This window comes from Notamacropus eugenii, chromosome 4, assembly GCF_028372415.1.
Source record: "Notamacropus eugenii isolate mMacEug1 chromosome 4, mMacEug1.pri_v2, whole genome shotgun sequence".
In the NCBI taxonomy this organism is placed as follows: domain Eukaryota; kingdom Metazoa; phylum Chordata; class Mammalia; order Diprotodontia; family Macropodidae; genus Notamacropus; species Notamacropus eugenii.
Window position 1 is genome coordinate 147761511 of NC_092875.1, and position 20205 is coordinate 147781715.

General features: G+C 39.6%; 1 long non-coding RNA gene across 1 annotated transcript in view; it reads right to left on the reverse strand.

The window, feature by feature from the left end:
* Nucleotides 1–470: 470 nt before the first annotated feature.
* Nucleotides 471–20205, reverse strand: part of LOC140500633 (uncharacterized) — an 86446-nt gene continuing 66711 nt past the window's right edge. The window contains exon 4 of the long non-coding RNA XR_011965804.1: nucleotides 471–754. This is a non-coding gene — a long non-coding RNA (uncharacterized lncRNA). The remainder of the gene's footprint in view (nucleotides 755–20205) is intronic.

Genomic DNA, 20205 nt, shown 5'->3' on the forward strand with positions numbered 1-20205 from the left:
ATATATTGTATACACACAAGATATATATATAGATATATATCTTGTGTGTACTTCTGTAATCCCTGTAAAATGTGTTTCTGTATATGTGTGTGTGCAATATTTATATGTATATATATATATATGTATACACATATATATTTATAGTGTGTGTGTATCTATGTGCTTTTTGTTTTTGCCTGCTTGCTACCCCACACTGTAATAAAGCTCATATTTATACTAATTTCCTGAGTACCAATTTTCTGTAAATCCTTGAGCCTGGATCTCTGCTTTAACTCAAGCTGTGAGACCAAATAAAGCAATATTATATCATTTGGAGGGGCAGTGTATCTACTCTTCCATTTCTTCAAAGATTGATTCAGAACACTGCCAAGCCATGAATGAATGAAGCATTTACTAAGTGCTTACTGTATGCAAAGCATTGGTATAGATGGTGGGGTGGCCCATGGAACACACAGAAAAACAAGGCAGTCTCTAAGCTCACATTTTAATAGGAAAGACAACATATGTGGAAGGTCAATCCCATATAATAAAAATCACTTGCCATTACATGGAAAAGCCAAGTTTGCATTTGGGTTAAGTTACTTTATGACTATGTTTATTCTTGTTCTTGAAGCTTTTAGAGGCTTGAAGCTTCTTGCATGGCTCTGTTTCCATTCCCAAATTTGAGAAAATCATTTCCTCTGTGATGGTTCATGACGTCTCTTCCCATGTCCCTTGATCATTTTTCTTGGTGTCAGTAGTAGGTGATTAAGGTCTACACACAGACCAAAACATGATTGAGATTTACTATGCTTGCAGGAACAGAGTAAGCTGCAGTATTATGAAGAATTATTTCTACTTCTCAAACATTCCCCAATCCTTTGGTTCTATTTTTTCTTACCTTTTTAAAATTTAATTTTTTATTATGAACTTAAACACCAAAAAACAAACAAAAAAACCCACATACACTGTTTCCATACACAAAAGATAATTCTGTTTAAAACCTCAAATCTCCTTTTCATACCTCTTGCTCTTTTTTTTTTAAGTATGCAATAAATTCGACACATGACTTTTGTAACTGTCCAACTTTTCTGTGCCTCCTTTTGAACTTCCCTTTGCCGTTATCTTCTGTGCATTTTAAAAACACTTTAATAGTCCTCCTTGGTTAGGAGGGGGGTATATCATTTCAAAAATCAGAAATAATTACTAGAATAAGGATCTCAGGGAAAATATTCCTTACTCATATTTCTATATTTTCTTCCATTAAATGAAAAAAATTAGGTAATAAGCCTTAGATACACAAATATATACTTTTTTAAAAAGATGCCATCCACTTGATAGAAGTCAGGTGAATCATGACAGGAAGTACAGGGTTAATCCATCAGTCACCTAGCCAAGATTAAAATCTTAGGTTACCAAGAACTGCTAGTTCAAAATCAACAGTGTCAACAACTGACCAGACTAATAAATTGTGTTCTCTTGGGGAACCAACTTATCAGAATCTAGGAAGAGTTACCAATAGAAGTGAAGAGCAGGTTGAAGGCTGCATATTCAGAAGTGAAGACTAAATTGAAGGGGATAGATGAAAAGGAGAAAATCAGAACTGAAGAAATCTGGGTCAAAACCATACATAAGCTAGGTGCTAAATCATGAAATTAGGTCACTGTTAAAACAAGTTTTCAAGCAGTAAGTGGAAGCAATCAGCAGCCTCCTTTTGATGGGATACATTATGGTGGCAGTCACACCTCACCTGATACCTTAAAGGGGCTGTAGTGTGATATGTTTAGCTCAGGGGTGAGGACCTTCTAGGTCCTTGGGTGCAGCCTTTTGACTGAGTCCAAATTTTACAGAACAAATCCTTTTATTAAGTGGATTTGTTTTGTGAAGTTTGGATTCAGTCAAAGGACCTGGAAGGCCACATGTGGCCTTGAAGCCACATGTTCCCTATCCCTGGTCTAATCCCTAGCAATACCCATTGACTCCCTGATGCAAAAGTGAAAACAAATGAATAATTGGTTGGGGACTAGGATCAGAAAGTTAATTTATGAGTACTATATCCCTAACCTAGATCTAAAGGTCCCAGGAGCAGGCAAGGATTTCCATTTTCTTGGTGTATCATCTTTTTTGTGATTACCTGTAGAACATAGTATGTAACAAGTGACCGATAAATGTTGTTAACTGACCGAGTATTGGGTAAGTGAGAAATTAGACAGAAATATAATCAATCATTCTGCCAGGCCCCTGGCTCTTACTCGTCAGCACTTGCCCTTGATCGCTGAAATGGCCCCAGGGACTTGGATAATCTTGGAAGAAGATCCATTTACATTGACTGTATTTTTTTCCTAAAATATCTGAAAGGCAAATATAGGGAAGATTTGCTGATCAGTAGCTGATTACAAGCACAGTTACCTGCTAACCCTGCAGGATTCAGTCACTATGACAGCTGAAAAAAAATCCATCCTCCAAAATAGGAGATTCAACAGACATATAAATAAAATGCTGCAGAAAATAATATTGCTCATCTTAAAAGAAAGGAAATGACTGGTCAATGATGAAATAATTTCTGAATCAACTGTCTGTGTACAGTCAGACCACTGAATTGTTAGAACAAAAGTAAAAATCTGTACCAAATTAGGGCAGCACCTTTTTGGTCTATCCTTCCTTTCTCTGCTGCTCTGTTTGGGTCCTGTGAGAGATGACTAACCCAGGTTCAGGGAGGGAAGGAAGGACCGAGGGAGGAAGGGAAGGAGGGAGGGAGGGAAGGAGAGAGGGAGGAAGGAGGGAGGAAGGGAAGGAGGAAGAAAGAAAGAAAGAAAGAGAGAAAGAAAGAATAGTATTTATTAAGCATCTACTATGGGCCAGACAATGTGTTAAACACTTCACAAATATTATTTCATTTGATCTTCACAACTCTGGGAGGTAGATGCTATTATGATCCCCATTTTACAGTTGAGGAAACTGAGACAGAGATTAAGTGACTTGCCCAGGATGACAAAGCTATGAATGTCTGAGGATAGATTTGAGCTCAGGTCCCTCATGACTCCAAGCCCAGTTAGGCCTATTCATTGTGACCACTTAGCTGCCACAGCATTGATGGTCTATTCCTACTAAATTTGGGGTCAGAGGACCTGAGCTGGAATCCAAGTTCTGAGACATACTGACTGTGTGGCCTTGAGGAAGTCATTAAACTTCTCCACAACTCAATTTCTTCATCATTCAACTGACAGTTTGACGAGTTAAACTCAGGAGGTCTCTTCCAGCCACAGGATGTAATTCTATGAATAAAGGTATAAAGTCCTCCCTGCCCCCACTGAAGAGAACTTTGTTCTGGCTGTGTTAGATAAGGTCTTTGATAAGGTGTGAACTGGCTTTGCCCTAGAATGCCATATTTCATGCAGTATTCATGATGAGGGATGCCAGATGATTGGTGATTCATAGCTGATTCTTACTCTTGGCACTTGACTTTAATGATTCTTTTTTAAAATATATGTTTTCCCCCAATTACATGCTAAAACTTTTTTTTTTTTAACATTTGTGGGGTTTTTTTTTAAGTTTTGAAATCCAAATTCTACCCTTTCCTCTATCCCTCCCACTTTCCCCTTCCTAAGATGGGAACCAGATATTGGTTACACATGTGCCATTATGTAAAACATTTCCATACTGGTCATTTTGTATAGGAAGACTCAAATAAAAAAAAAGAATGAATGAAAGAGTGGAAATGGCATGTTTCAGTCTGTACTTAAACAATATCAGTTCTTTCTCTGGAGGGGGATAGCATGCTTCATCATGAGTCCTTTGGGCTCGTCTTGGATCTTTGTATTGCTAAGAACTGCTATCACTCACAGTTCTTCATCATACAATATTGCTATTACTGTGTATGATGTTCTCCTGGTTCTGTTCCCTTCCATTTGCATCAGTTCATGTAAGTCTTTCCAGTGTTTCCAGGTACAGGAATAATAATATTCCTATACCACAGCTTGTTTAGCCATTCGCCAATTGATGGGTATCCCTTCAATTTCCAACTCTTAGCCACCACAAAAATATAATATATGCTCTCTCTCCAAATAAACACACACACACACACGCTATAAATATTTTTGTACAAGTGGACCCTTTCCTCTTTTCTTATGTGTTTGGAATGTAGACCTAGTAGTAGTATTGCTGAATCAAAGGGTATGTACAGTTTTATAGATCTTTGGGCATAGTTCCAAATTGCTCTCCAGAATGAATGGTTGGATCAGTTCACATCTCCATCAACAGTGCATTAGTGGAGACTTGACCTTTAAAAAGAGACTGGAAACTAGAGATGGAGAACAAGAGGTAGGAGCAGAGGGGGAGAAAGAAGAGAGAGTACTCATGAACTCAGAATCTGTTGCCAAAAGGGAGGTCGGCACATCCACCTGCTCCCTTACCCTGTCCCCAGGGAACCACATGGCTCCAGGAATGACAGTGAATGGAGGAAGCAACAGGGGAGTTCTCGGGCCAAACTGAGAGTCACAGTAATTCAAGCCAGTAATAAATAGCAGTGATAACGGTGGAGTAGCTCTTGGATTGGCAGGGAACATTCTGGGCCAAGCCTTTTTTTAAATGTCATGTCTTCCCTGCCTGCAAAGACAGGTGAATGAATTAACCATGAATCATTAATCAATTTGCCAAAGCAGTCCACTACCACACTCACTTGGCCACTACCATAATTCAAACCCTCCTCATCTCTTACCTAGACTATTGCAATAGCCTCCTAACTGGTCTAAGGAGATAACATACATTAAACTTTAAACTTTAAAGGCTATTTAAACATCAGCTAGAATGATATTTATTATTATTGTTACCTACTTCTAGTCTCTCCCTTCTCAATCCATTTCATCTCATCTCCAGTGAGAAATAACATGGCATGGTGGATAGAGTACAAGGGTTGGAGTCAAGAAGTCCTAGATTCAAATCCTGTTTCAAACACTGAATTTTCTGAATTTCACTTTTCTCATCTGTAAAACAAGGGAACTGAACTTGATGATCTCTAGGGACCCTTCTGACTCTGATCTATGATTCTATAATCCTTCTCACAGCTGCCAAAATTATCTTCCTAAGGCACAGGTTTCACCATGTTACTCCTCTACTCAAAAGCCTCGAATGACTCCCTTGTTCCTCAAGGACAAAACATGAGTTCCTCAACCTGGTACTGAAAGCCCTCCATAATCTGGCTCCAAACTCTCTTTCTAGCCTCATTCTCAGGTTTTGCATAGTCTCTGTTCCAGTCAAAAAAGGACCACTGGACATTCTTCCAATTCCATTTCTCTCCCCCCCAACAATGTATTTTAACACATTTTTATTGATGCCTTTTGTTTTGTCATCACCTAGATTTTCTCCTGGTCCTCATTTCCTCCCCACGCCCAGAGAGCTGTCTCTTAGAGCAAAGAATTCGTTGTTCTTCTTCAGTCATTTCAGTTGTGTCTAGCTCTTCATGATCCCATTGGAGGTTTTTTGACAAAGATACTGGAGAGGTTTGCTGTTTCCTTTTCCAACGCATTTTACAGCTGAAGAAACTGAGGCAAACAGGGTTAAGTGACTTCCCCAGAGTCACACAGCTAGTGTCACATAGCTAGGGGCCTTTGTTTCCTAAAAGCATAAATTTAATCATGCCCTTCTAACCTCCATATCAAACAACCATAGTATGCAACTGTTGGCAGGCAGTAACATTCATGGGCAAAATGGAAGTTGGTTCTAATTCGGCTTCTACATTTACTAGTCCCAGGATATCAGGCAAGTTATTTAGCTGCTTTAGGCCTTCTTTTTATCTTTTCAAACCAAAACTTTAGAGACCATGCCCAGGGAGCAGAGAAGCCACTTAACTCTGAACTCCCAAAGTACACCCAGCTTTGTTCTCCAACTACAATTTAAAGATATAAATGGAGGACAATTAAGGTTGCTCTCATATTTTCTCTGAAACCAGGCTTTTAGAAATGTCATTGAAATGGCAAAGAGAAAGTACAAAAGAAAACAGGAATCTTTGGATTTAAATCTCTTCCCTTTTGGATGGAAGGGGAGAAGGGATGAGAAAGTAGAAAGGTGAAAAATAGGCAAGTTCATCCATCTTAGAAGTGTTTCTTCATGGTCTGAGCCCAGATGACACAGGGCAAGCCTCTAGGATCATAAGCAATCCCTATCTTTCTAGTCATCATTGTTAACCTCCCATCAACTCCTCAGGTGTTGGGGAAGGAAGATGCACAACTGTGTTCCCCCTGAAGTGCCTCACTGCACTCTATCCTACTCAAGCTTCCCACTCGGTTGCATAATCCCACACAATCCAGTACAAATTGCACAATACTTCTTTCTCCCCCCAGGCTGATAAGAAACTTCTCTATAAGCCAATAGACTCTAAGTCTCAGGAGTCTATGTGCTAGGCCTGGGAGCCTTGTTTTGCCACAGAGTTATCTCCAAAGGGCATTATAATCTATATTCATTCATTTTTATTCTTTGTTAAAGAAATTGGGGGGGAGGGGAGGAGAAAGACACTTTGGGAAATGAAGCTGCTACAACCCCCCCCCCCAAAGTATCAATAAAAATTAGTTTATAACATATTTTTAAAGAGTATGATTGATATCAATAAGTGATGTATAACCGGAAATAGTATCTGATGCAATCATTCACCTTTTAGTATTACCATCTCATACGTTTTAAGCTGGAGGGGACTTCAGAGGTAATCAAGTTTAACCCTATTTTTACAGATGAGGAAACTGAAGTCTAGAAAAGTTAACTGCTGGGGCAGGTAAGTGGTGCAAGGGATGAAACACCATCCTGGAGTCAGGAGGATCTGAGTTCAAATCCAACCTCAGACACTTGACACTTACTAGCTGTGTGACTCTGGGCAAGTCACTTAACCCCAATTGCTTCCCAAAAAGAAAAAAAAGGTAAGTGCTTTGTCCCAGGTCATATAGACGGAAAGGATAGGGGATGGGGAGGGGGGCAGCGAGGAACATAAATTTCCTGACTCTGAGTCAGAACTCTTTCCTACATGATATGTTGCCTCCCCTAAACATTTATCGGAATTAAAGTATTATTAAAATTTTGATACACTTCATATCAGGATCAATAGCCATAAATTGGGATCAGATATTGGAGATTACTATAATTACAATAATACTAAATTGGTATTTCTTTTTTATTAGAGATTTGATATTAAAACTAGGTGTGTAGACATTTGTTCCACCATAGTATCACAGATTGAGAGTTAAAAAAACCAACTTAAACATCATCTAACCTAAGATCTCATTTGTTGTTGTTGTTATTCAGTCATTTCTGTCATATCTGACTCTGTGACCCCATGTGGGATCTTCCTGACAAAGATACTGCAGTGCTGGAGTGGTTTGTCATTTCCTTCTCCAGCTTATTTTATAGCTGAGTAAACTGAGACCTGTGGCAGCTAGATGATTCATCCAAAGTCACATAGGGAAGCCTTTCTTCAATTGTGTACAGCGAAACTGGGCTTTTCACCTGAAGTCCTCGGACTCCAGATCAAGAAATCTTTCAATTGTACCATGCTCTCTCCCAGATTTTTAGTTATTTTCAGTCTTGTTCCATTTGGTGCTGTCCAAGATTCCAATCCTGAATCCTAGCAGGGTAACCTTGTACTTTTTGCTTCTCCTGGACTCAATTTCTTGGGTATCCTGGAGCTTCTGACCTACCTCCTGATTCTGACTTTGTACTTTTGATGTATTATGCCTAGAGTTCTCCCTATCAGCCAAGTAACTGGATGTTCCTGCCAATGATGATGAAATTGGCTCTGCTCCCGTGATTCTACGTCTTCTGGATACCTAGGACAATTGTGCCCATAGTGGAGAAGCCCAGAGGGAACTATGAGCTTCCTACTTGGAACATATGTTCTTAACTTCAATCTGTGATTAGTCATGCCTCAGTGTGGCACTACCCTGGACTCAGGGCCCTGGGCAACCCATCTTGTAAAGAAACTTTATCAATGAGTATTTAATCAAGTTATCTTCTATTGTGACAGATTTTGGAACAAGTTTGAGCCAAGGGCTGAGACTGACTTTTTCTTAGAGTCTAAATTTTAAACATTTTGGCTTCTTTATCTCTTCAAACATGCTGGTTTTTGTCTAATTGGATACAATGGGCATTAGTACAAAAATATTTATAGAAAAAAATAAATGAACATTATAAATGAGCATCAATAATCTTGTATATACTTCACCACGTGTGAGTGATAATCAATGTGTATCATCCATTATTGAGTGGATTGGTTCTAGATGAATAAGGAGAAAACTTTTTGGTAATACATTATGGTTCAATTTTGACCCATCACCATTTCATCTGCTGATTGTACACAGCATATATGGCTGACCCAAAAATTGAAGTGAATGGTTCTTTAGTGTTTCTTGTCCAGCATTAAGACTTCTCTCCACAAAATCCCTTAGACTCCTTTGTACAAACCTGGGGTTCCATTGAACACAAGTGGAAAAAGAATGATTTAACGAGATGACTTCAAGTCATTATTCCTTTTTGCACTGACGCTTGGGAGGCTTCTCCCTGTTTTTGTCCTCAGATAAATTTAAGGACATAACTGTGATACTGCCAGTTTCTAGTCAACGAACAGGAGGCTTTGATTCTCCTAGCAGAATTGCTGTCCTTAAAATTCCCTGCTTTTCAAGGTCTGAGAAAATTCAAATGCCATGACCTTCAGAGCTTGGTAAGACTTTTTGTCTGTGGTTTGGACCCTGGCCAATAAACACATTATTACTGTGATATGTAGTACAGCGATAATTTACAGCTTGCCCACAACTAATCCAGCAATAACTACATTACGTAAAGTTTAAAAATTAGATAAACAACCTTGTGCATATAAATGAGATAAAAGCCCAAGGAAAAGAAGTGCAAATTGTTCTTTATGGTGTAATGTTTCAGAACACAAGTCTACAATTATACAGTTTATTGAGAAGCCAGTGAGTGAAGATAGGGAAAGGTAATTAAGGGACTTATTAACAGAAAAATCGTCATGGAAAGAATATGGAAAGAAATAATTAGGGAAAAGGGTTTCCTTCACTCCCAGAAACTGGGAGAGAAGGAAGGCTTTGAATTAATCAATCAGCATTTATTAAGTACTTACTAAATGCCAGGAACAGGGAAATGCTAGTTTGTGTCTTTGTTCCATGTGGTAGGTGGCAGCCCTAGAAAAATTATTTTTAAAAAACAGTAGCCCAAATTCAAGGCATTACTGTGAATACTGAGATTAGAGGAGAATGAATTTGGAAGATTTGGAAGCACAAAATGTAGAATCAAGGTCTTTAAACACGAAGTGAATTCCTATGATTGGAGGTTGAAAGTCCAGGATGTAGTTCAGAATCAGGAGAGTACCATGAAGTGCTATCCTATAAATGGGAATGTGAACTGTTAGATGGGAACTATGGCTCCCAATGAGCTTAACCTATTGACATTAGAGTGATAAGCAAAGATAAACAGCTCTTAGATGTTTAGCAGTATCTGACACATAGTAGGTACTATATAGTAGGAACTACATAGTAGGTACTAGATAAATTCTTATTCCCTTCTCCTGCTGGTCCATGTAAATGAATATGGGGAAAAGGTAGAGAAGCAATCTGCCCTGGGGCCAAATTGATTATCTCTGCTAGCTGACTTGGCCCCATACCTTCCTAAGCATGTACCAGTACAGAAGGGGCAATCAAGTAGGGCAGAAGATAGTGCTCTGAGTCTCAAGTCAGGAAGTAATCTTCCAGAGTTCAAATCTGGCCTCAGACACTCACCAGCTGTGTAACGCTGCAAGTCACTTTAAATCTTGTTTGCCTCAGTTTCCTTACCTGTAAAATGAGTTGGAAAGGAAATAGCAAACCACTTACAGTATCTTCACTAAGAAAACCCCAAATGGGATTAGGAAAAGTCTGAAACAACAACCTAAAGTGAGTCTTCTTAAGCTATGTTCTTTATCTTTAGGTCCATATAATGGAAAGAGCAAAGTCTTTTTCTTTTTTTTAGCACTCCTTTGACCCTCTCTAACTTAAATGATAAGCAAAACCCCAATGATTAACTAAGTTACTAACCTGACTTTCAGAAAGTCACCATTTCTTAACCATTCATCTTTAATTCACCTGGTCTAGGTCTTATTTCTCAGAGTAATCAGTTTTTTGGGTCATTTATGCTGTGTCTCTCAAAACAACTTTCTCTCTGGCAATACTGGAGCAACCCCCTCTTTGTGTAAAGGAGGCTTCCCATAGCAGTGATGTCAAACTCAAATAGAAACAGGTGCCATTATACCATATATAAGGATCCGCCCCACCCCACTCAAATATTAACTTAGAAAAACTGTATAACATTATCTGTTATTGTATTTTTAATCTAATTTATTAAAAATTTTCCAATTACATTTTCTGAGACAATTGGGATTAAGTGACTTGCCCAGGGTCACACAGCTAGTGTCTAAGGCTAGATTTGAACTCGGATCTTCCTAACTTCAGGGTCAATGTTCTATCCACTGTGCTACCTAGCTGTCCCCTAATTACATTTTAATTTGGTTCAGGGTGCACTCAGGAGAGATGTGGGCCACATGTGGCCCTTGGGCTTCATGTTTGACACTCTGCTCATGAGATTATTATACCTGGTCTTCTACCTCCCCTTCATCACCTCTGGCTGCCTGGACTATGGCAAAAGTCTTCTAACTGGTCTCTTTGCCCCGAGTCTCTCCTGTTCTAACCATCCTCCATACAGTTGCCAAAGTGGTTTTCCTATAACCATCTCACCCCCTACTTAATATACTCCAGTGGCTTTTTATTATGTCTAGGATACAATATGAAATATTTTCTTTGATATCTAAAGATATTCGTAACCTGGTCCCCCTTCCTGCCTCTGAAGACTTTGTAAGAACACATTACTCTCTTATACAGACTGATCCTCAGTTGAGTCATCTCCCATCTTTTTGCTTTTGCAAGAGGCAAATGGCTATCGGCCATGTCTGGAACATTCTCCTTTCTCACTTCCACATCTTTAGAAATCTTTGCTTTCTTTAAGACTTAGCTTCAGGATGCCCCTTTGAGAAGGAGACTTTTCCCTCTTCTCCCAGTTGCTAGAGTCTTCCTTTCTAAATAGATTTGAAACAGTCTTTTCTTTTCATAATTCTCTCTGGTACAGAGTTAGATCCTTTCAGTAAGGGATTTAATCCTAACTTATGATTACTATCTATTACACTTCCAAAATTCATCTATCTGCAGGCTAGGACACAAACCAGGTCATCAACTCTACATGCATCTTCTCAGTATATCTAGGATCATAAATCTCTACTAGGAGAGACTTCACAAGCCATCTAGCCTAACCCCTTCCCCTCAATTTATAAATGGGAAACCTGAGACCCAAGTTGGTTAGGTAATTTTTCCAAGGTTATACAGGTAGTATATAAACCCAGGTCTTGTGACTTCAGACGCTTTAATCGTTCCTTGCACCATACCACACTATCTTGTCTTCCTCATTAGAATAAAGGCTCCTTGAGGTCCAGCACTCTCTCAGCTTTTTCTTCATAACCTCAGAACTTAATACATTGCCTGACACACAGTAAGTGCTTAATAAATGCTTTTTGACTGACTGTCACATAAGGTCTCCAAAAGCCCAGGACTTAATCACAGAAAGTAAGTGGTCAGTAATGAGGTATTATGTATTTATAGAGCATGTTGTTGTTCAATCTTTTCAATCATGTCTGAGTCTTTGTGGCCCCATTTGGGGATTTCTTGGCAAAGATACTGAAGTGGTTTAACCATTTCCTTCTCCAGCTCATTTTACAGAAAAGGAAACTAAGGCAAACAGGGTTTGACCAAAGGTCATATCGCTAGGAAGCATCTGAGGCCAAATTTGAATACAAGAATATGAGTCTTCCTGACTCCAGGCCTAGCACCGTATCCACCATACCACCTTGTTGCCCTTTTATAGGACATAGCTCACTATAAAAATCCAACCTATAAAAATGTGAGCCCTTTATGAAGTCCAGATTGTTGCCAATTGAGCAATGATTGGTCATGACCTCCCAGATAGCTTTTAAAAGACAGTGAACAATTTGACTCGAGGATAAAGTCCCAGTAGGAACCACATTTGAGAAAACAGCTCAGAGAGGCATAGAAGATGCAGAGAGCTGGAGAAAGCAAAGCTGGAAGGAAATGCAAAGAAATGGGAGAGCAGAAAAACAGGCAGAGGCAGCCACCATGAGGAAGGAGGTCTGGGGTTCCAAGAACAAGGCTCAGTTCACTGATCAGGTGCAAGGAGTCTCTGGACAAATACCACCTAGTCCCCTGGACTACACACCTCAAAGCAGCAATTCTATATTCCCACTCTCCCTTTGGGCTCCCTTATGGAAACCTTCTCCCTAGTGCATTAGGAGAATCAGTTTACCTTTTCTCATTGTCAGTGTTTACCTTTTCTTTGGAGATAGTGTTTACCAGTTGCTAGTATGAATGTACTTAATGGAATTACATTTGGAAGGAAGCAATTGAGGGGAAAACACTGTGGGAGAAGAGAGATATACATTTAAAGCTGAATTGTTTAACCAAAGCATTGTCTCTGAAGGGAGTTTAAGCTAACAGATACGTGGGGAGGTAGTGGGAGAGAGTCAGGAAGATATAAATTTTTTTGCTACAACTTCCCAGAGCAGAGAAAGAATATTGGGAAAACCATCTAGGGAATGTTGACTGGAGACGGGTAAAAAAGGGTGTTCAAACAACTCTGCTTACTACAACAAGCCACCACTGCTACACACAGTTTTGTTATTATGAGATGAAGTGAAAGGCTTAAAGTTCCTTGGAAAAAACAATGACAGAACCAGAAAGTAATTCAGAGATATCAAAGCCCAGGCAAAAGTTTCATTCTCAAGAGCCTGAGATTCAAGGCATTGGGCAATTTCTCAATTCAATCTGCCAATCACCTATGTACCTTTTGTGTGCTAGGCACTCCTCTAAGTACTAAACATACAAAGAAAAACGTCAAATGGTCCTTAGCCTGGAGAAAATTATAGTCTAACTGGTGAAGGGTGGGGTGGGGTGAGAAAAGGCCTAAGGAAGAAAGAGGCACTTGATTTGAGGCTTGAAGGAAACTCTGGATTTTACAGGGCAGCTAGGTCTAGGTGGTGCAGTGAATAGAACACTTGGAGGTAGAAGCCAGGAAGATCTGAGTTCACATCTGGCCTCAGACACCTATGACCCTGGGCAAGTCGCTTAACCCTGTTTGCCTCAGTTCCTTGTAAAATAGGGATACACCGGAGAAGGAAATGGCAAACCACTCCAGTATCTTTGCCAAGAAAACTCCATGGACAAGATATCACTTAGAGTCTGACATAACTGAACAACAAGAGATTCTAAGAGGTGAAGATGAGGAGAGTGCCTTGTAGCTATGGGGGATGGCCAATGCAAAGATAAGGAGACCAGGAGATGGAGTGATCTACATGAGGAACAACTCAAGGAGGCCAGTTTGGCCATCCTAAAGAGTGCAGGAAGGAGTGTTGTTTGCAACAAAGCAGGAAAGCCAGGTTAAAGCCAGGTGGTGGAGGTCTTTAAATGACAGAGGACATCATAATTTGATTCTAGAAGTAATAGGGAGTCATTGTAGTTTATCAAGTAGGAGTAATATCAGTTAAACCTGTGGCTACTAAAGATCATTTTGGCAGCTGTATGAAGGTGAGATTGACATAAGGAGAGCTTAGAGAAAGGGAGACCAGTGAGATGATTGTAATAATCCAAGCAAGAGATGATGAGGACCTGAATTTGAATGGTGGCTGAGTGAATAGGGAGAAGGGGACAAGATGGAAGAGTTGCTATAGAAAGTGAAGCAAGAACACCTGTCAGTTGGTTGGATATGTGGAATGAATGACAGCGAAGAGTGGAGGATGGCACAGAGGTGGCAAGCCTGGATGACTACAAGCATCATGGTGCCCTTGATAAAAATAGGGAAGGAAATCAAGTCAACAATAAGAATTTATTAAGCACTTACCAGACAGTGTGATAAGTACCAGGGACACAAAGAAAGGCAAAAAAAAAAACCAACCCAGTCCCTCCTCTCAAGGAAATCCCAGTCTGATGGGGGAGTCAACATACAAATAACTATGCATAAACAAGACATAGGATACATTGGAGATCATCTCTGAGGGAAGGCCCTAAGGTTAAGGAGGACTAGAACTGCCAAACATCTTGCAGAAGATGAGGCTTTTGCTGAGACTTAAAGGAAACCAGGAGGTAGAGATGAGGAGGGAAAACATTCTAGGCATGGGGGACAGTCAGTGAAAATTCACACCCAGAATCTAGAGATGGAGGATCAAGTCTGAGGTACAGATAAGAGGCTAGTAACACTGGATCAAGGAGTATGTAAAGAAGAGTAAATTGTAAAAAGACTGGAAAGGTAGGAAGGGGCCAGGTTATGAAAAGCTTTTTAAAAAAATAAAGGATTTTATATTTGATCCTGGAGATAATGAGGAAATAGCAAATTCAGAAAAGGGGTGGTCTGATTGGGGGTACATTAAATTTAAGAAGTATTTAGTGAACACTTACTATGTGCCAGGAACTGTGTCAGAAGTTAATCATAAAGACAAAAATGGAAATAGTCCTGACCCTCAAAGATTTATCCTTGTGATAATATGCAGGGATTTGAACTGGATGAAAGTAGTTCAATGGATCTGGAACTGGTTGAACTGAAACTGAAGAGTGTCGATTTAACCCACAGGGAGATGCTTAGATGGGTAGATTAGTCTGTCATTGGTCCTTGTCTACTTAACATTTTTACCAGTAACTTTGAAGAAAACAAACAGTACACTTAGTTAATTAAATTTATGTAAGTCAAGAACCTGGAAGTAATAACTGCAATCCTGGATGACAAAATTGGGGTCCAAAAAATTTCAAACTGTGGACCACATCGAACAAAATGATGCTGAATGAGATAGATGTTAGTCCTGTATCTGAGCTGAAAAAAAACTGCACAAGTATAGACCTTGGAAGATGTGGGGGAAAAAACCTAGGGATTTTGATAGATAACAAATTCTATATGAGTCAAGCAGTATGATGACATTGCATTAGCAGAAAAACAGCCTTTCCAAGAAGGTAGTGATAGTCTCAGTGATTATTTCCCTGGTCAGACCACATCTATCCAGGCCTGGGTGCCAGATTTTAGGAAGCATATTGATTGACAAACTGGACCGCATCCAGATGAGAGTGACCAGTATGATGAGGGAATTTACAGTCATACCAGAGGAGGAATTGATTTGAACCCAGGACGTACTTGGGGACATGACTTGCTTCTTTCAAACATCTGAAGGGTTACTTAAGGAATTTAACTTATGCTGCTTGGGCCCAGGAAGCAGAAGTAGGACAACGACTGGAAACCACAGGGACATAGATTACATCTCAACACGCAGAAGAATGTCTCCCAAATTTAGGTTTTCTATAAATGGAATGGGTTGGTCAGTAAGATTTGACGGACAAAGTGAACCTTGAAAACCTTCAGGCGGGAGCTGGTTACCACTTATCAGAGTGGCTATAGAAGAGGACAAAGTGACTTCTGAAACCCCTTCAAAATCTAAGACTTACTGGGATACAGTACAAAGAGTGTTGAATTTGGAGTCACAGTACCTGGATTCAAACCTGTGGCTCTCTCACCTACTACCTGTGCAACTAGTCATTTAACTTCTCTGGATCTCAGCTTCCTCACCTGTAAAATGAGGGGTTTGGGCTAAATGACTAAGATCTCTTCCAGCTCTAAATCTATAATTTTGTGACTATCAGAGCTAGCCCAATAAGTGGGATAGACATCTACTTTGAAGATATGATTTAAATGATATAGAAGGGTCAGTCTGTCCCCAAATATCTGCCTCGCTGATCTACCAGATTTCCACAGTTTAAATCATTCCCGTGAGTTAAGGTATTATCTACATTTTTTTCACTTTACTTCTTTATTTACTTTGCTGCTTTACTGCTTATTGACATCTAAATATGGGCTAGTTTCTCACTTCCTTAGCAGATACCTTGATGTAAGGGGACACTGAACAGATAAGGTTTAATGTGGATCAGGAGTTAAAAAGACTTTGGGAATATGGGTACAAACTGGTCAAAGCCCCCAAATGAGGGAGAAAGAGAGAAGGAAAAAGGAGAAACCAAAGGGAACTGGGTGCCAGGCAGAGACGGAAACTCTGAAAGTGGGGAGGATGCCAAACGTAGCTAAGAGAGAAAGGTATGTGAGCTCTGCAAACTGCTCCTCCTTTCATAACTTCACCAGATGGATTTCACCAGTCCTGCTGACTCTTGAAAACTGAAAGCTCATCCAAAGGAAGGCTTAATGAAATTTCAAATCCTACTGAAAAGTGGAGCTGAGTAGGATTGCTTGAAGATACTCTTTTAAGTGCTGTTGGAGAGTGCTTGTATCTTTTGCAAAAGCTCTGAAGGATTTAAGGTTTTCCACAGCTGCTTAACAGATTCTTCAAGGTTTCATCAGAAAATTAGTTTAAGACAAGAGTTCTTAATCTGGAGTCCATGAACTTGTTTTTAAAATATATTTCGATAACTGCATTTCAATATATTTTTCTTTGAAATCATATTTACCTCATGCATTTAAAAACATTATTCTAAGAGGTAGATCTATAGACTCCACCAGCCTGCCAGAGGAGTCTACGACACAAGCAAAGTTAATAAGCTCTGGTTTGAGGGCAGTTTGTACTCCAGATCGTGACTATGCCCTGGGTTTTGATCTCTGAAGACAAATATCCAAGGCACTTCAATTTCACAGGTATCTTTGTTTTACCTTGTGACTTGAGTCATTGTGCAGAATGACTCACCATTCACAAAGTGGAACAGGATTGCTCCAGATAATTATGGTTGGAAAAAACAGGGAGCAGTAGCATAAACTGGAAACACTCGTCCCAACACCCTATGTGTGTACATGCATTGGGGGGAAGAGGGGAAGGAGGGTAGTGGATTTGTGATTTCATTGGTGTAGTGAATTCTTGGTGAGAAAACTCCCACCAATGAAGACCAGTAATTTAAGAATATTAGAAAGTTGTCCTGGGGGCACCAAGAAGTTAAGCAATTAATCCCAGGTTGAACAGCCCACCTGTGTCAGAGGCAGGACTTGAACCTAAATCTCTAAGATCAGCTCTTATCCCACTATCCCAGACTGACTTTTGTGTATGTGTGTGTTTATCTCCTCCAAAGTCTGAAGCTCTCTTTATACTTCATTTCGCTAATGTACTAACATGCTTTTTGATAGTGTTGCTCAAACCTTGTTTAATAGTGTTTGTAATTCAGCTGGTTGTCCTGGAGTTTTGAAGTGAGGACTCTAATACTTTGATCTCTGAACATAAAGCTCAGGATTCAGTTACTATTGTCCAAAGTCCCTACCCACCTCATCAAGCTGTGGCAAGGACTAAATGAGAACACAGATAGGAAAGTGAGTTACAAAAGTTAAACATCTACAGACGTAATAAATGATTAGTCATTCAATCAATAAACATTTATTTAGCACCTACTATGTGCCAAGGCACTAGGAACACAAATACAACTGAAAAAGAAAAGCAGTTCCTACCCTCAAAGCTCTTACAATCTAACATACACGTTGAAAACTGGAAACTGAAACAGAAAAGGGCGAGCAGAAAGAAGGTACCCTAGTTCAGGAAAATGATAAAGAAGTCGAAAGAAGTCCAAAAACAGTGGAACTAGTAAGAAATGGAGAGAACATTTTGCTAGGCTCCCTTCATAAATGGAGGTTTTTAGAACCCATGATTCTGCCCTCCAGTCAAATGGTCCAATTAGAGGGGTAAACAGATTCTGATGAGCTATGACTACAAAAGCTGATTCAATCTTTCACCATAATGAGATTTCCCATTGATGGGTTTCCTAGACCTTGACTTGAAATACAAAGGGTTGACTTAGAAGTTCAAAAACAATGAAGCTGGGAAAGTTAAAGATTATTTGATCATACCCATTGCAGTCTGATTAATGACTAATTAATGATGATTAATATAGTGAAATGTAGATTCAATAGAACTGATATCAGTTACCCCCGCTATATATGCCTTTTTTATCTTTTAATTTAATTTTTTCTCAATTACATGTAAACAAAAATTTTTTACATTATTTTTTTTTAAATTTTGAGTTCCAGATTCTCTCCCTCTCTTCCTTCTCCCACCTTGAGAATGCAAGCAATTTGATATAGATCATACATGTGCAGTCATGCAAAACATTTCTACATTCTCTTCTATTATTTCATCTTTTGATTTTGTTTTAGTATTTCTTTATGTCTTAGAATGTCATTAGTTTCCCTTTGCCCAATTCTAGTTTTCAAGGAATTATTTTCTTCCCTAAGTTTTTGATTATCTGTTTCAAATTAGTTGACTTTCTTTTCATACTTTTCTTGGATTCCTCTTAATTTTTTCTAATTTTTCCTTGATCTCTCTTACTTGATTTTTAAAATCCCTTTTAAGCTCTTCCAGGAAATCTCTTTGTGCTTGGGACCATCTAACATTTCTCATTGAAAAAAGAAGTAGCTTTTTAAGCTCCATTACCTTCCTCTAAATATGAACCCAGATCTTCTCTATGCCCAGAGTAGTTACCTGTGGTTGGGTTCTTTCTCCTTTGCTTGCTCATTTTTACTTGAAGTATGAATATGTTTAAGGTACTATAATTTATTATTTCTTTTTCATTGCTCTAAGTATTTTGTAGATTTTCCTTTCTCTTTCCCAAGCTGTTGAGACAAGACTGAGAATTTTTATTTATGTGGAGTTTGGAAACTTTTCACAAGTTTACCAAACCCAACCCTACTGCCAGGTAGCAAGAAAAAAATTGTAGCTATTAGTGTGATCAAGTTCTAGTCCTGAGGTAAGGGGAATGATGTCCCAAACCTCAGCTCCTTCTTGATGCTATTTTCTGATGTCTGACCCGGGGTTCAACCTTAGGCTCTCTTCTCCACTCCTAAGCCATGGCTAGAGCTCCAGGTTATGCTGTACCACAAACAACCTTACTTCCTGTGGTCCCTCCAGCGGCTACAAACTACAGCTGTCCTCTCTGTTCTGGAAATGAAACCAGGGGCTCCACTCTCCTGCAAGTGGCCACAGCCAGCAGCTGCTGCACTCACCAGGTGTGTTAGCTCCTTTCTCTCACACCCCAGCCCAGGAAGCATCTGCTCAGCCCAGCGGTGCTTAGCATCCCAGAGAGAGGAAGGTCCTTCAGTCTCCTTCTACTCACGCATCAGACCTTGAGATGAAAGTGTGTGTGTGTGTGTGTGTGTGTGTGTGTGTGTGTGTGTGTTCTTCGTTGTCAAAGAAGACCATGTCATCAGAGAAATAATGACATGACTTGCACTTGACTTTGTTTTGAGTGAGGGAGGGCTGTGTAGGTCACCAGCCTCACTTCTCCTCCAGAGCCATCTGAATCCAGTGACCAGATATTCATCAGGATGACTGGAGATGATCCAGGACGAGGCAATTGCACTTGACTTGCCCAAGGTCACACAGTTAGTGAGTGTCAAGTGTCCGAGGTGAAATTTGAACTCAGGTCCTCCTGCCTCTCACACTGAAGATCTATCCACTGCACCACCTAGCTGCCCCAGATGAAAGTATCTAAGGCTGAGGCTGCCTCACAACCCCAGCTGCCCCAAGGGCTTGTTGTTAATTCTGCAGAGTTGGCCTGGCGGTGTTTGTATTTTATTCAGGCTGAATCTCTGCATCTGGGGTCAAATCTTTCCTCGGGTCTTCTCAAGTTACTGCTTAGCCCTTTATTATTTCTGCAGCTCTGCGCGATGATCTGTCTTTTTTTTGTGGAGGAAATTTGGAGAGCCGAAAACTTTCTGACCTACTCCACCATCTTCCCAGAATCCTCTCCTTTTAGTTTAACCACTAGCTAACACCTTGTGATTACATTCTGAGCTTTGTGGGGGAAGAGTATTCAAAGACTAACTCCCCTGACATGGCAACCAAGGGTTTACATATATAAAGCAACTGGTCAAAGTTAGTTAGGACAGTCTATGGCCACAGAACACAGCAAAACTAACTAGCTTAAACAATTCAATTCAATAAGTATTTGGTGCCTACTATATATCTATATCTATATCTATATCTATGTAGGTACAGATATAGATATATATGGGACATCTATAACACACATATATATGTATACATATACATACATACATATACATACATACATACATATATATATATATGCAAAAACAAAAACTATGTCCCGGGCACTGTGCTCA